Here is a 15,373-nt window from a genome sequence, read left to right as displayed (position 1 = left end):
CAGCTGTTCCTCAGGAGTCATGACTTTGGCTGGGTCCGGAAAGGCTGAGCTGGAAGGGGCGGCCCCTGGTTGCTTTCTGAGCACGTGTCTCAGAGTCCAGGAGCTGCAGGGGGCGGGGGCACTGTTGCAGCTGGGCTTTAACACCTAGGGTGCCTCTGGCCCAGCTCGCAGTGTCGCCTGGTGGCAGGGATTGCCAGACTTTGGGACTCTGGCTCCAGCTCTTATAGACTGAGTCTCCTTGCTGACCCGGGAGAGCTCCTTGGGCCCTTGATGCTGATAAACCGAGGGAGTAACGAAACACTCTTCAGAATGAGAAGGCTAATGTTTCAGCTGCTTAGAGATAAACTGCAAAACTAGCCTGGCTTGGTGCTGGGGATAAAGATTTTTCTGGAACTTTTTAAGTTCCCTTGAGTGTGATTTACAAGTGTGCAGTGTGGAAGGAGGCTGGTGGCTTTATTGTTAAAAAAGCAATAACGTGCCGTTTCCTGTAAGGCTTGCACAGTACTTCTTAACACCTACCCACCCCTCGCCCCCGTCTCTCCCTGGAAAGATGGTGCTGGAATGTTCTGAAGGGTCTTGTTCTAAAGCCAGTGGGGTTTTCTGTCCAAATTCAAACAGAGTCATTTAAAATGTGTGCGTGTGTGTGTATGTGTATCTGTAGATGTTGTATGTATTTGGTTATACACATGCACACATTTTATATGTATGTACATGCATGTATTATATATATATATACATATACAAAGATATGAATAAACTGACAAGGTAATTGATCTACATGGTAAAAATAAATAAAATCAAGCAGTACGAAAGGAAACAAGAGTAAAAACCAGGCAGATCTCCCCATACCTGTACCCTATCCCCTTCTGGAGGGCCTCATTGTTAATAGTTTCTCCTATATAACAATGTTCCCTTCTAGAGGTGGTCTAAGGGCCCCTTTTAAACCACTGGTAAATTTGTATCAAATTGTATCAAAAGGGTGGGTGACTTTATAACCAGTTCCTTACTGATGGCTGTTTAAGTTGTCTCTCATATGTTGCTTTTTTATAAAATATTTATTTTTTATTTATTTTTGCACGGGTCTTGGTTGCAGCTGTGTGCTGTGTTAGGTGCGGTATGTGGGATCTATTTCCCTGACCAGAGATCGAACCCAGTCCCCCTGCATTGGGAGAACTGGAATCTTAGTCACTGGACCACCAAGGAAGTCCCTCATATTTTGCTTTTGCAAACCAAACTGCAGTGAATAGATTGAGTCTTGCATGAGCAAATTCATAGTAAAAGTGTGTGGGGCTCCAGTCAAGCACAGACACTTCAAACCGTCTCTGTCTTCATGGAGTTTAACATCCAGCTGCAGCAACCTCCTAAGAGTGGCCAGGCCACAGGACACGTACATCTAAATGGTTAATGCTCCTCCGTGGAGGCTGTGCGGTCATCAGTATTCTCAGCTGTGGAGTTGGAATGCCCATTTCCTCCCCTGGCGGCCAGGGCGGTTATTGTCAAGCTCTGGTCTCTCCAATCTTTCTATCCGTCCCTTTCTGAGGTGTTCCTGCCCGTAGTGGATGGTGATTAAACATTAGATTTGTTTCTCTTCGAGAGTCTAAAGTTCAGTCCAAAAAAATATTTGAGTCCCTCCTCTGCAGGGCTCTGAAGGTAACTATAGTGGTTGGCAGTGGGAGAGGTGGTCCTTTCTAGAGAAAGATGCAGGCACTGCCTGGAGTCCCAGGATGGCAGGTCGGAAATATTGACTGTTGCTTTCTTTTTTTTTTTTTTTTTTTTTACACTTGGATCCAGCAAAAGAATGAAGGTGTCAGATGAGGCTGATACAAGTCACAGATGTTAAATCTATTTGGGAAGTTGTCTTGAGACTTTCTTGCGTTGTCAGTGATTTCCCACTATTGGCACCAGGTGGAGGGCGTCATCAGCCCAAGGGCAGGCCTTTTCACATTTGTCATCCCGTATTTTAGTCTTCTTTTTTGGCACTTAGACATTAGAGGAATATTGAGTTGATTGGAGCCGTTAGCTTATTTGGGTTTTGCAAGCCAGCTCTTTTAAAAAATGCATTGTATTTTTTATTTTAAATGTGAACTACTTCTTAGTAATAATAGTACATAATGTGCACATGAAAAGAAAGAAGGTAGAAAGAATAAGGAAACCAACACCCAGTTTAAAAAGTAGAATGTTGCCCCAGCGGCCCCTCCCTGGTCCCTGTGCTATTTTTAAAATATGCTTGTCAACGTTTGTTTTCTTCACTGAATACCTTTTGCTGCAGCTGAGAGCTTAGGTTACAGGGTCTCAACAGCGATCAGGAGAAGCCAGGCTTTCTGTTGAAGCTTGGCCATCAGGGCAACCTATGGGATACAAAGAGAGGTGCGATGACCTCAGGGCCGTGGGCAGGTCACTAGCCAAGGCACAGTATGCACTCGGGAGGCTCGGAGGCCTGCTGTACTCGTTTCCGGAACTGCCAAAACAGATAACCCCAAACTGGACAGCGTGAGACGACGGGGTTTCTTCTGTCACTGTTGTGGAGCTCAGAACTCCAGAATCAAGGGATTGGCAGGTGCTGTGGACTGAATGTTTGTGTCTCCCCTAAAATTCGTATGTTGAGACTTAATCGCCCGTGTGATGGTATTAGGAGGTGGGCCTTAGGGAGATGATTCTGTTATGAGAGTGGAGCCCCCACGAGTGGGATTAATGGCCTTCTAAAAGAGCCCCAAGAGAACTCTCCTGCCCCGTCTGCTCTGTGAGGATGCAGAGAGGTGGACTTCTGCGAACCAGAAAGAGAATCTGAACAGACACCAAATCTGCTGGCACTTCTCAGCCTCACATTTCTGTTTACAAGCCACCCAGCCTACGATGTTTTATCACAGCAGCCAGAACTGACTAAGACAGCAGGCTTGTATCCTACCTGGACCCTGAGGGAGACCCTTTCCTTGCCTCTGACGGCTGCCAGCAGTCCTTGAGTTCCTCAACTTGCAGCTCTAGCACCCTAATCTCCATCTCTGTCTTCTGAAGATTTATTTTTTAATTAAAAAAATTAATATTTATTTATTTGTCTGTGCCGGGTCCTACCTGCGGCACGCAGGATCTCCGGTCTTCGTGATGGCACACAGAATCTTTAGTTGGGGCATGAGGGAATCTTTTAGTTTCGGCATGTGGGATCTAGTTCCCCAGCCGGAGATTGAACCCGGGCCCCGCACACTGGGAGTGCAGTCTTAGCCCCTGGACCACCGGAAAGTCCCTTCCCCTGTCTTCACGTGACCTTCTTCCCTGTATGTGTATCCTCCTTTAAGGACAGCCATCATTGGATTTAGGGTCCACCAAATCCAAGATGACTCATCTTGATATCCTTAGCTAATTACACCTGAAAGACCCTATTCTAAATGAGGTTACTTCCTGAGGTCCTGGGTAGACGCGAACTTCAGGAGACCTCATTTAACCTCTACAGCTACAGAGCCAGCATTCCTGCCAGGACATTATTGAAGGAGGTGCTCGTCCAGCAGCCTCTGCTGCTTCAGACAAGATGGGCCGGCAGGGTCAGAACACACTTCTCAGGCCCTCCAGGTGACCCATGTGCACAGTCCCGCAGCTCCCTCACTCACCTGCTTCCCTACTGGAAGATGGGAGCACCTGCTCGGTGCTAGCAAGGACCCAGACATGTGAACAGATGTCTTCATTTTGCTCTTTGCCACTCCTTGGCATGTGCTTACCTACGGAGTTTGGTCTGGATCATGTCAGTTTTACAGAAGGGTGACCAAGGCGTCAGGGGACCTTGGTCCAAAGATACATAGCGAAAACGTGGGAAAGCTAAGGCAGACCTAGGTTGTCCTGAATCCAGGTCCTGTCCTCCTTCAAACCAGTCACCCATAGCACTGTGCTTCCTGCCACTGTTAGAATCTGATATTTATACAATGTCCTGGAATGCCACCACCAGCACAGCTTCCAGGACTGGAACAGACCTGAAGCCTTACAGCACAGCTTTTCTATCATCTGTAAATATCTGTGTGCCAGGGTCAGGGACAGGTGTGGGGGAGGCAGAAATACTAGCTCAGAAGGGTGTGGGCCATGGGAGTGGCTCAGACATACCCCCAAGGAACTGGGGCACTGTATCTGATGGGTCCTGAGCAGAGGCTGGGGGTGCTAATTCAGGAGCTCCCAGGGACCTAAAAGCCAGCAAGGAGTTAGCGAGGTGACAGAGCATTATGAGCAGAGGAAACAAGCAAGCCTGAATATGGCAGGACCCAAGAGAAGGCCGGGCCAGGGAACACGCGAGGGTCCTGAGAGGGGATTGGGTTGAAGGACCTGGTCCGTGATGAGAGACACAGGAGAGGTCTTGCATTGAGGCCAGGCCACTGTGGACAGGCTGATCAGCAGACCCTCTGACCACCTGTACCTCCCCGACTATGAGATGAGGACCAGAATGGAAGACCTGCCTTGGAAGTTTCGAGACTTCCAAGATGGAAATGTGCCAGGACAGAGCTCCGAACGGATGTCAGAGCCATTGCTCTGTCTCCAAGTGGTGTACCTTTGCCATGGTACGAGTTAAGAAAGTCAATATGTACATTTCATTAGGTGTTAATTAGCCACGCTGACCCATGACCTGCCTGGTCTACAATGTCAACACAGCTAATCTCACCCTCGCCCTGTCTAAAGAGCTGATTCCTAGGTCACACTCAGTGACTCTGATTTATGTCTCGGGGCAAGAGCCCTGCACGAATGTCACCAGAGATTCTGGGACAGGCGCTCCTGGGGGTTTAGTTGAAATGCTGCCCTCCCCTCCCCTACTTTGGGCAGGTCTCTGCAACCATGAGAAGGGAGGGGATGGGGTGGAGTACATGGCTTATAGCCTTGCTGGTCACACCTTAGCCAGTGACTAGTCTAGCCTCCCATTAGTGATGAGGTGCCTAAGAGCCAGACTTTGAAGAACAGACAGTTTGGGGCCTATGAGCCCCATTTTTTGGCCCTGCCACATGGCATGTGGGATCTTAGCTCCCCAACCAGGGATTGATTGCCCCCTGCAGTGGAAGACTGGGAGCTTAGAGTCTGAACCACTGGACCACCAGGGGAGTCCCCCAGGGCGCCTCTTTGATCAGTCAGAGCCAAATGCTGACCAGCCCTGAATGTCCGAGTCGGAGGTTGCCCTGCTGACTCTGAGCAGCGTGCTGGTAGCATGGTCCCATGGCCGAGGGCTTAGTGAGAGCAGGAGCTTCCTAAACTGCCATCATTTAATGGACAGTGGGGCGCCACTCTCCAGATTTTAACACTTTGAGGAGATGAACCTGCGGGAGACAGAGTCGAGGGTCGGATGCCACAGACTGATGCTCAGCCCTCTGGGAAGCCCCAGCATGGAAGTGTGTAGGTACATGGTGAGGCATGGGAGCTGGGGAGGCCTGCTTGGTAGAACCGGGTGACCTTAGCCCCTGTCTGACTCCTCATTAGGGAGCATGCTACCCCAGAGACCTGCTTGGGCAACCCCAGCCTCAGAAGATAGTGACAGAGGAGGAAAATGAGGCCAAGGAGGTTTAATAACATGTCCAAGGTCACACACTAGACTCCATCCTCCCACAATACCAGTTCAGCATGGCAAGGAGCCTGGGCATGCTCCCACCCGGGGAACAAGGCAGACAGTGATAGAAAAGGGGTGTTCATGCTGCTGGCGCGTGATACACTGTCTTCACAGTGGCTTCAGGTCCACACCTCTGGGTTTCTGCTAGGCACTGCCACTAAGTGTGACCCAGGCCCTTGCCTTCCAGGGTCCCCGGGCTAGTGGGGAAGGGGTGTGGAAAACAACCGCTCCCAGCACAGCAGAGAACCATGGAGTGCTCAGTCCAGGCAGAGCAACTAACCTTGGGAAGGTGAGACCAGGATATTTAGGATGGGCTTTGAAGGATGCAGAGGAGTTTGCCAGGCATAGGAGTAGGATGGAGAACACGGCCAAAGCGAAATCAATTCACTCATCCAGTAAATAATTGAGTAGGTGCAATTGAGTAGCCCTGTGCTGGGCTCCGTGTGTCAGGAACACACGGCTTTGGGGTTAAGATTTTACACAAGTGCAGCCTCTTAGCAGAGGAGCATGAAGACCATTAAATGTCTCAGTTTGTTTTAGGTTACTTCACACACCATTGACCACAGGCGTTGGCAGCACTGTCTGCCAGGACCAAGGACAGTGATTGCCCATAGAATGTTCTGGGTCTTTCAGGACATGGGTGTCTGACCTGTAGAGACAGCAGCACAGGGTTGCAGTGACCGGAGTTGGTCTGCAGTACATGCACCGGAGGGCACGTGCAGCAGGGAGAAGGAGCAGGCAGCAGCCAGCTGGGCAGAGTTAACAGGGAAAGGCCTTACGTAAGATGCCTCCCCTCACTTAGGCCCATTAACTGGAAGAGGAAACAGCCTTTATCAACAGGCAGATAGGATGTTAATAGGCTTCCCTTTGCCAAGAGATTACGGGGTCTGTGCCACAGCTGCTGGGAACTCCATCTCCCGAGAAACTGCCCCCCCCCCGTTTGTGTAAACACTTACCTCGTCCTACGGGGGGTCACCCAACTGTGGGTGACCCTGCCACACGCTGGCATGCCTGGTGGCCCTGCTCAGGGAGCTGCCTGTGAGTGTGTGTGTGTGTCTGTCCGTGAGTGTGTGTAAGGACGGCCTCGGATGTGGAGCGGCTGCAGCGGCGTGGTGCCCGTAGGACAGGCCGTCTGAGGCCCTGGGGCCCAGGCTCGTGTTTCTTTGTTTGCGCGTTTAGCGGCCTCCTCCTGGCTCTGATGGCCATAGTTGCGGTGCACAAGCTCGTCACTGCTGCAGCTGGGCTCTCTCTAGTTGCAGCATCAGGGGCTCCTTTCTGGTTATGGTGCGCGGGCTTCTCATCGCCATGGCTTCTCTTGTGGGCTCAGTACTTGCGGCTCAAGGGTTTGGCTGTCCCAAGGCACGTGGAATCTTCCCAGACTGGGAATCGAACTTGTGTCCCCTGCTTTGGCGGGCGTATTCTTAACCACTGGACCACCAGCGAAGTCTGAGGTTCATGTTTCTTAGATAGTGCTGTTCAGTAAGTTATGTTGCTGCATGGTGTCCCCTGCCCCCATCCCCACTTCACTTTAACTTTTGTTTACTGAGTGGTATAGAAATAGCAGGTGAAAAGATAACCACTTGGGTTTTTGCTTTTTAAAAGGTATTTATTTGACCGTGCTGGGTCTTAGCTGTGGCATGTGGGATCTAGTTCTCTAACCAGGGATTGAATTCAGGCCCCCTGCCTTGGGAATACAGAGTCTTAGCCACTGGACCTACTGGGGAAGTCCCAATAAACACTTGTTATTTGGGAAAAAAACCCCATCCCAAACTGGGTGAACTGAAAACGGGCTTTGTGGGCTCCAGGGAGAAGAAGTCCAGGTGCTTCCTGTACCTTCCAGATTCTTTTGGCCTGCTGGGTGCCAGGACACCCCAAGTCTGCTGGTGTCTGCCTCCGCCTCCTGACCTTGGCTCTGTGTTGACTGCCCTTGGCCTAACTTCCCCTCCTTGGAGAAAAAGGACTTATCTAGCACAGGAGGCTCCCTCAAAAGTCTCAGCTTTGATTCCAGCACTCCAAACCCAGGAAAGTGAGCTCTCATGACCTGAGCAGGGTCACCCAAGTCACCCTGGAGTCAAGGGGAGGGTCAGCGTCCCCTTCTCCAAGGAGATAGAGGGTGGAGTAGGTGGCTACCAGGGTGCAGTCTCCAGGAGAGGTCTGGTCATCCACAGCATGTGTGGCCCACCTTGCAGGAGCTTAAGCATCTCCTCCAGACTGTCAGTTATTTTCAAAGTCATCCGAGGTATTTCCTCTGCAGGCGGGGAGGGGAATGAGCAGCAGCAAGCAGTGCATGTCACCCCCCGTGCCCCAGATGCCACCAGAGAACCCTGGGAGTTAGGAACATGACTCTCAAGCTCAGACTCACTTGGCCTGGGAGGGGCCAAGAAGGTTTCTGTTTTGTTTTATGGTTTTAAAGTCTTTTATTGCACTGTAATTTACACACAGTAGAGTGAATAACCCATAAATGTACAGCTCAGGAATTATTACGTCCATTCACACGTGAAACCTGATCAAGATACAGAGCCTTTCAAGACCCCCAGCTGACCTCTCCACACCCCTTTCTTGTCTGACCCACCAAAGGTAACCCCATCTGATCCTAACATCACAGGTGCATCTTGTCTGTGCTTGAATTTCTTGTTTAATTGTGTTAAGATATATACAACAAAATAAATAAGGCTTCCCAGGTGGCTCAGGGGTAATCCTCCCACCAATGCAGGAGATGCTGGTTCAATCCCTGGGTCAGGAAGATCCGCTGGAGGAGGAAATAGCAACCCACTCTAGTATTCTTACCTGGAAAATTCCATGAACAGAGGAGCCTTGCAGGCTACAGTCCATGGGGTCACAAGGAGTCAGACACAACTGAGCATTCATACACACTCAACATAAAATATACCATCTTAACGTTTTTTAGTGTACAGTTCAGTAGCATTAAGTACATTCACACTGTTGTGCAACCGAAACCACCATCCGTCTCTAGAACTTTCCCGTCTTCCCAGACTGAAACTCTATCCCCTTTAGACACTAACCGCCCTCTCCCCCAGCCCTTGTGTCTGCGCTGAGTCTCTTTGGTTGTGTCCGACTCTTTGTGACCCTGTGAGCTGTAACCCGCCAGGCTCCTCTGTCCACAGGATTCTCCAGGCAAGAACACTGGAATGGGTTGCCATGCCCCACCCTCTCCATGGTGGCGCTTCCCCAGAGCATGTACATGGCAACCACCCAGTTAATCTGACTCAAAATAACCTAGTAGGGGAGGGGAGGATCACAAAAAACTGTGGAAAATTCTGAAAAAGATGGGAATACCAGACCACCTTAGCTGTCTCCTGAGAAACCTGTATGCAGCTCAAGAAGCAACAGTCAGAACCAGACATGGGACAATGCCTATTTCCAAATTGGGAAAGGAGTACGTCAAGGCTGTATATTGTCACCCTGCTTATTTAAGTTATATGTAGAGTACATTGTGCAAAATGCAGGGCTGGATGAAGCACAAGCTAGACTCAAGATTGCCAGGAGAAATATCAATAACCTCAGATATGCTGATGACACCACTCTTATAGCAGAAAGCAAAGAGGAACCAAAGAGCCCCTTGATGAAAGTGAAAGAGGAGAGTGAAAAAGCTGGCTTGAAACTCAACATGAAAAAAACTAAAATCATGGCATCAGGTTCGAACACTTCATGGCAAATAGATAGGGAAACAATGGAAACAGTGACAGACTTTATTTTGAGGGGACTCCAAAATCATTGTAGATGGTGACTGCAGCCATGAAATTAACAGACACTTGCTCCTTGGAAGAAAGGCTATGACCAACCTAGACAGCATATTAAAAAGCAGAGACATTACTTTGCTGACAAAGGTCCATTAGTCAAAGCTATGGTTTTTCCAGTAGTCATGTATGCATGTGAGAGTTGGACCATAAAGAAAGCTGAGCGCTGAAGAATTGATGCTTTTGAGCTGCGGTGTTGGAGAAGACTCTTGAGAGTCCGTCGGACTGCAAGGAGATCAAACCAGTCAATCCTAAAGGAAATGAATTTTAAACATTCATTGGAAGGACAGATGCTGAAGCTGAAGCTCCAATATTTTGGCCACTGGATGCAAAGAGCTGACTCATTGGAAAAGACCCTGATGCTGGGAAGGATTGAAGGCAGGAGGAGAAGGGGACAACAGAGGATGAGATGATTGGATGGCATCACCAACTCGATGGACATCAGTTTGAGCAAGCTCCGGAAGTTGGTGATGGACAGGGAAGCCTGGCGTGCTGCAGTCTATGGGGTCACAAAGAGTCAGACGCGACTGAACTGAAGGGAGAAGAGGGTTGGTGAGGAAAGGGAGGCCTGAAGTGTGACCAGGCTCCTACCACCCCGGAAGGGCACTGGAAGCGCTTCCCTGATGGATCAGAGAAGGGCCTCCCAGGGCAGATGGAGTGGAGGGCTATTTAGTGTGCTGTTTTAAATTTTGTTTCTTTGTTTTTGCTGCACCGTGTCTTCGTCGCTGTGTGTGGGCTTTCTCTGATTGCGTGGGTGGGGGCTACTCTTGGGAGCAGTGTGCAGGCTTCTCACCCGGGTGTCTTGCTGCAGAGCACAGGCTCTAGGCGCACAGGCTTATCTGCTCCGCAGCATGTGGGCTCTTCCTGGGCCAGGAACTGGACCTGCGTCCCTTGCATTGGCAGGCAGATTCTTATCCACTGTGCCACCAGGGAAGGACCGGCTGGGTTTGTGTGTGTGTGTGTGTGTGTGTGTAAAGGACACATGACTTAAAATTTACCATTTTACCTTTTGTTCCTTTGGTTTTGGGGCCGTTCTTCACAGCATGCAGGCTCGTAGCTCCCTGACCAGGGATTGAAGCCGTGCCTCCTGCAGTGGGATCTCAGAGTCCTATCCACTGGAGCGATAGGGAGTTCTCCCACTCCACCCAGTTCAGTGGCGCGTAGTGCAGTCCCAGCGCTGTGCTACTGCCGCTTCAAAAGAACCTCGTCACCTCCTGAAGAGGGAGCCTGTCCCCTTGCCCCCAGCCTCGACAACCTCCAGCCTGCTTTCTGTGCCTGGGGACCTGCGTGCTGTGGACACTTGATGTATCTGTGTGGAGTCTCGTAACACCTGGCCCTTTGTGTCTGCCCTCTTGCTCTTGGCACAGGGTTTTCAAGGTTCGTTCGTGTTGTAGCTCATGTCAGTGCTTCATTCTTTTTTTTCCCCAGAGGAATTCATTCCTTTTTATGGCTGAGTAATAATAATTTAGCGATTGCAACCAGTGCTGCTCTGAACACGGGGTGCGAGGATTTGCTTGAATTTCTGTTTTCAGCTCTTCAGAGTGGGAGTAGAGTCTTGGGGTCACATGGTAACTCTGTGTTCAAGTAGCTGGGGAGCCTCCAGACTGATTTCCATAGCCACAGCCCTATTGCACATTCTGGAACAGGAGGATTCCAGGTCCTTGCGGCAAGTTCGGGCAGACCTCAGCAGGATGAAGTCGGGGGAACGTGGTTCTCTTGTGTTCCGGCTCACTCACCCCAGGCTTGGCCAAGCCCAGCTCACAGGTCAGAGAGCCCAGGCCCCCAGGCATTAAGGCACTGCCCAAGGGCGTGCACCGGGCGAGGGCCGGAACCAGCTTTGGACCCAGGACTCTCCCTTCCCAGTTATACTTCCCTGACAGGTGGCAGAGGGGAGGCCGAGCACTGACCCTGGAAGGAACCACAGGAGTGACCATTCCAGCCAGCCTGGGTCAGGGTGAGTGGCGAGGCAGAGGGTGGTGGGGAGCGGGAGAGAGGAGGCAGCACCCCCAGACAGGACTGATGCTAGATGATTTCCAGTGCAAATCCACTGTGTTTTTAAAAACATTTATTTGTTTGTCTGCACTGGGTCTCAGCTACGGCCTGTGGGCTCAATAGTTCCAGCGCGCAGGCTTAGTTGTCACGGCATGTGGAATCTTAGTTCCCAGACCAGGCATCAGACCTGTGTTCCCTGCATTGAAAAGTTGATTCTTAGCCACCAAACCAGCAGGGAAGTCCCCCACTGGGTCTATTTTTTAATTAAACTTAGATTCATTATATGTTTTGCCCTCATATCCTCCCCAGTGCTGTAATGGGACCACAAGATAGGACCAGAAGTCTTGGCAGTCTCTTCTCAATTGGGGAGCTCAGGGTCGGGGGTGGGCAAGAATCTGCCAAGGGTAGAGCCCTTGAAACAAGGGCCACCTGCCCTGCTGGCCTCCCTGCCCCCACATTGGCCCCTCCCAGGCCGCCTCGTCCCAGAAAACAAGCCCACCACTCCGGGGTCTCAGAGAGGACATGGGCAGGTTCCTGGGTCCCCCCAACCTCCCTCCGTCGGACCCTGTCCTGTCTGAGTGACCCCACGGGCAGCCTCTCTAGGCCTCCTTAGCCTGTCCCCGGCTTCCCCGCTGCCCATACAGATCCACAGGCTCTCCTCTCTCTGGCTGGCTCATTCCTGCCCGGAGGCCTTTTGCACACCCTGACTCACTGTTGGAATGCAGCTCCTGCCAACCCCTCTACCCTCAACCCTGTCTATTCTAGCGTCAGCTCCAGCATCCCCTCAGGAGGCCAGCTTGGCCACCCAGGCTTGAATCTGGGTCCCCATCTCCCCGTTCAATTCCTTCCTGGGGTGTGATGGTTCAGCTCTCTGAACTGTCTTGCTTGCTTCTGCGTGAGGGCACATGCCAGTTTGCTGCCATGCCCCCAGGGCCCAGCAGGGCCTGGCACGAGGAGGCTCTGGGCACCTACCAGCCTCCCCGGGGCAGCCACTGGGCTGCAGGCAGCCCTGGCCGTTGTGGTTTTCTCTTCGTCTTATGCTGACCTGGAGTCGCTCTCCTGTGGCTCTGTGCACCGTCCCCCAGGGCCACTGCCCAGCATCTTGCAACAGTCTGTCAGTTTCTCATGGCCGCAGTAGCACACTGCCACACACACGGAGACTGAAAGCCACACAAGCTCAGGATCCTTTGGTTCCGGGGGTCAGATGTCTAAAATGGGTCTGCAGGGCTGGAGATTCCAGAAGAAAGTCTGTTTTCCTTGCCTTTTTCGGCTCCCGAAGGCCATCTGTGTGCTCCTGACAATGGTCCCTTCTACCGCCTTCAAAGCCAGGGTAGCGTCTTCAGATCTTTCTGAGATCTGCCTCCATCATCACCTCTCCTTCTCTGACCTTCCTGCCTCCCTCCCTCTCTCTCTTTTTCTCCATTTACTTGGTGGTGCTGGGTCTCAGATGTGGCACGCAGGATCTTCTTTGCTGTGTGTGAGCTCCTAGTTGCAGCATGTGGGATCAGGCTCCCTGACCAGGGATTGAACCCGGGCCTCCTGCGTTGGGAGCATGAAGTCTTAACCACTGGACTAGCAGGGAAATACCTTTCTCTCTCAAGGACTTGTGATGCCATTAGGGCCATCCTGATATCCAAGACAGTTTTTCTATCCCAAGTTCCTTAATTTGATCACACCTGCAAACTTCCTTTTGCCATGTAAAGTGACATCCACAGGTCCCAGGGAGTTAGGACAGATGTCTTTAGGGGCCACCACTCAGCTTACCACAGCCCTTTAAATATTGGACCAGAGTGGTCCTTATGGCTCCCTTTTCCAGGACCATTACCCCAAATGTCAGGATAAGAGGGTTCCAGGCCATTTGGTCCCTGCTCACAAGCTCCCACCCTGGCCCTGCCTGGTGGCACCACTCCCCCTGTCTGAGGTCCTCTGACCCAGAGTGAAGGAGTGAATTCCCCTCAGTTCCCACTCCCCAGGTGCTGGGGGCAGCGGGTGGCTGGCAGCCTTCAGAGGGTTGTCTGCAGAGCAGCAGCGCCTGGCCCTGGGAGCAGGCACCCTGCCCTGCCTCTCCCCACATCTATGTGCACAGTCGGGTTTGAGGCCTATAGGCACACACCGATGTTTGTTCCTTGCACACTTCCAGTTTTGACTGCTGCAGCTGCTGGAACCTTTTGGACCACTGTTTCATCGTCCTCGGGGTCTCCCTCCCCAGACCTGCCCCTCCACCTCCAGTGGATGGGAAACAGCTCAGTCCGCACAGCAAGTGGCAGAAGAGTGAAGCAGTAAGTAAGTAACAGAGCGCTGCTTTAGCCCACAGGATAAACCGATCTGAGCAAATGGCCGAATAAGCAAATAAACGCGGGCCTGCCAGTGGCACTGGTGGTGCAGAACCAGCTGCCAGCGTAGGAGACAAGAGGGACTCGGGTTCGATCCCGGGTCGGGAAGGCCCCCGAGAAGGCAGTGGCACCCCACTCCAGTACTCTTGCCTGGAGAGTCCCATGGAGGGAGGAGCCATGGGGTCGCAAAGAGTTGGACACAACTGAAACAGTTTAGCATGAAGGTAGATAAGGGGGGTGGGGAGACCGCTGTCTGGAAGAATTCTGAGTTGTGTATGTATATATCCTCCCCTCTCAACCTCTTGCTTAAATTCCCTCTTCTACCCCACCTCTTGCCCATAGTGGGCTGGTTCCAAAGAGAAGAGTCTAGAAAGGGGAAAAGGATCACTAGACGGGGGTTAAAGTCCCCACTTTAACCAAGAAGCCCAGGTTCATCGCCCCTAGAGTAAATCTGTGCCCTCAGGGGCCCCGTGTGTAATGTTTGGGAGAGGGCCCCCCACCTCTGTGTACCTCCTGGAACCCCACAACCCAGGCTAATGGTGAGAAAACACTTGGGACAAGCCCAGACAGGGTGGTGAGGGGAGTTATCCTGCAGCACGAGGAAGGCCTCAAGCTCATGGATGAGACACAGAGGCAGAAAAGGGAGATTCAGGGAATAACTCAGAAAACCGAAGAAAGCCCGGAGTTCAGCGGACAGTTATGTTAGGACAAGAGCAGTAAAGGTCTCGCCGCCCGGGTCAGCCCAGGCTCCCTTTGCATGGTCACCCTTCTCAGATCTGTGGACCATGACACTGCAGGGTCTCAAGAGGCCCCTGCTTCTTTATTTTATCAGGCACTGCCCACTGCCCATAAGCCACCTCCATGCAGGGAGTGGTCCACACAAGGCCCTCCATTCAGAGGAAGGGGCAACTGGGGCTTGAACCAGCTCTAGCCCTTCACTGTGGAACGACCTGTCGGCATTTTCCAACATGGCATCTGCCCAGCCCGCCTGCGTGGGGTGGTTCTGCTCCTCTCATCCGGTCTCCCTTTGCGCCTCATTACCTCAGGTTGGGCCCAAGATATTAGATTTTTTAAATCCCGCAAGGTCCAGGGTATCATCTTTCCCCAGACAGTATTTCCGCTGGCTCTTTCCAGGCTTGAGGGAGCCAGAGACTGGGGCCACCTTCTTCCAAGTTCAAGACTGAACGTTCTCAGGCTGCCAGACACCAGGCCTCCGTCCCTCCAGCACCTTCCTTCTACCCCGCGGCCTTTGGTGAGTGCCCACAGGGACTGGTTACCCAGGGTCTCCATCGCTGACCGCTCTCCCCGCTGACTGCTCAGCCGGCCCCTTGGCTGCCTCTTCCAGGCTCACCTCTCAGGAACTTGCTGATTTTGGCCTCCGGTGACCCAGCCTCCTCAGATCTAAGGGGTCTCTGCCCTTTGGCTTCAAGTTCTGCATGGCTTTGAGAGTTGTCTCAGGAGCTGAGTGCAGCCAAACTCTTACCCCTGCCTCCCCTGCGCTACTGTTCCTTCAGGTTAAACAGAGTCTTTCTTAAGGGGCACATGCTTCTCTGGAAGAAGCATTCAGGATGAAATGATACTGAGGTCACTGAGGAGCCGGGCTCTGTGGACACGGATTCAGTTGTGGCTCTGGAGTCCCATGTCAAGGCTGGAGTTGCTTCTGCTCTTGGTCTGGCCAAGCTGCTCCACATCTCATCAGCAAAGCAGGGACATAAAGCAGTGACTGT

General features: G+C 51.9%; 1 protein-coding gene and 1 long non-coding RNA gene across 2 annotated transcripts in view; one reads left to right on the top strand and one right to left on the bottom strand.

The window, feature by feature from the left end:
* The window catches only part of SLC25A42 (solute carrier family 25 member 42), a 40,109-nt gene that overhangs the window by 1,199 nt on the left and 23,537 nt on the right, over positions 1 to 15,373 (top strand). The window lies entirely within an intron of this gene.
* LOC147368059 (uncharacterized) lies at positions 1,753 to 5,977 on the bottom strand. Its single transcript, XR_015166447.1, has 3 exons — positions 5,844 to 5,977; positions 2,258 to 2,348; positions 1,753 to 1,979 (listed from the first exon to the last, which is right to left on the bottom strand). It is a non-coding gene; the product is annotated as an uncharacterized LOC147368059 (long non-coding RNA).

Source organism: Bos grunniens, chromosome 7 (genome assembly GCF_055505025.1).
Source record: "Bos grunniens cultivar Pamir isolate PY7600 chromosome 7, Bosgru_T2T1.0, whole genome shotgun sequence".
NCBI lineage: Eukaryota > Metazoa > Chordata > Mammalia > Artiodactyla > Bovidae > Bos > Bos grunniens.
This window is presented reverse-complemented; position numbering and strand designations above follow the sequence as displayed.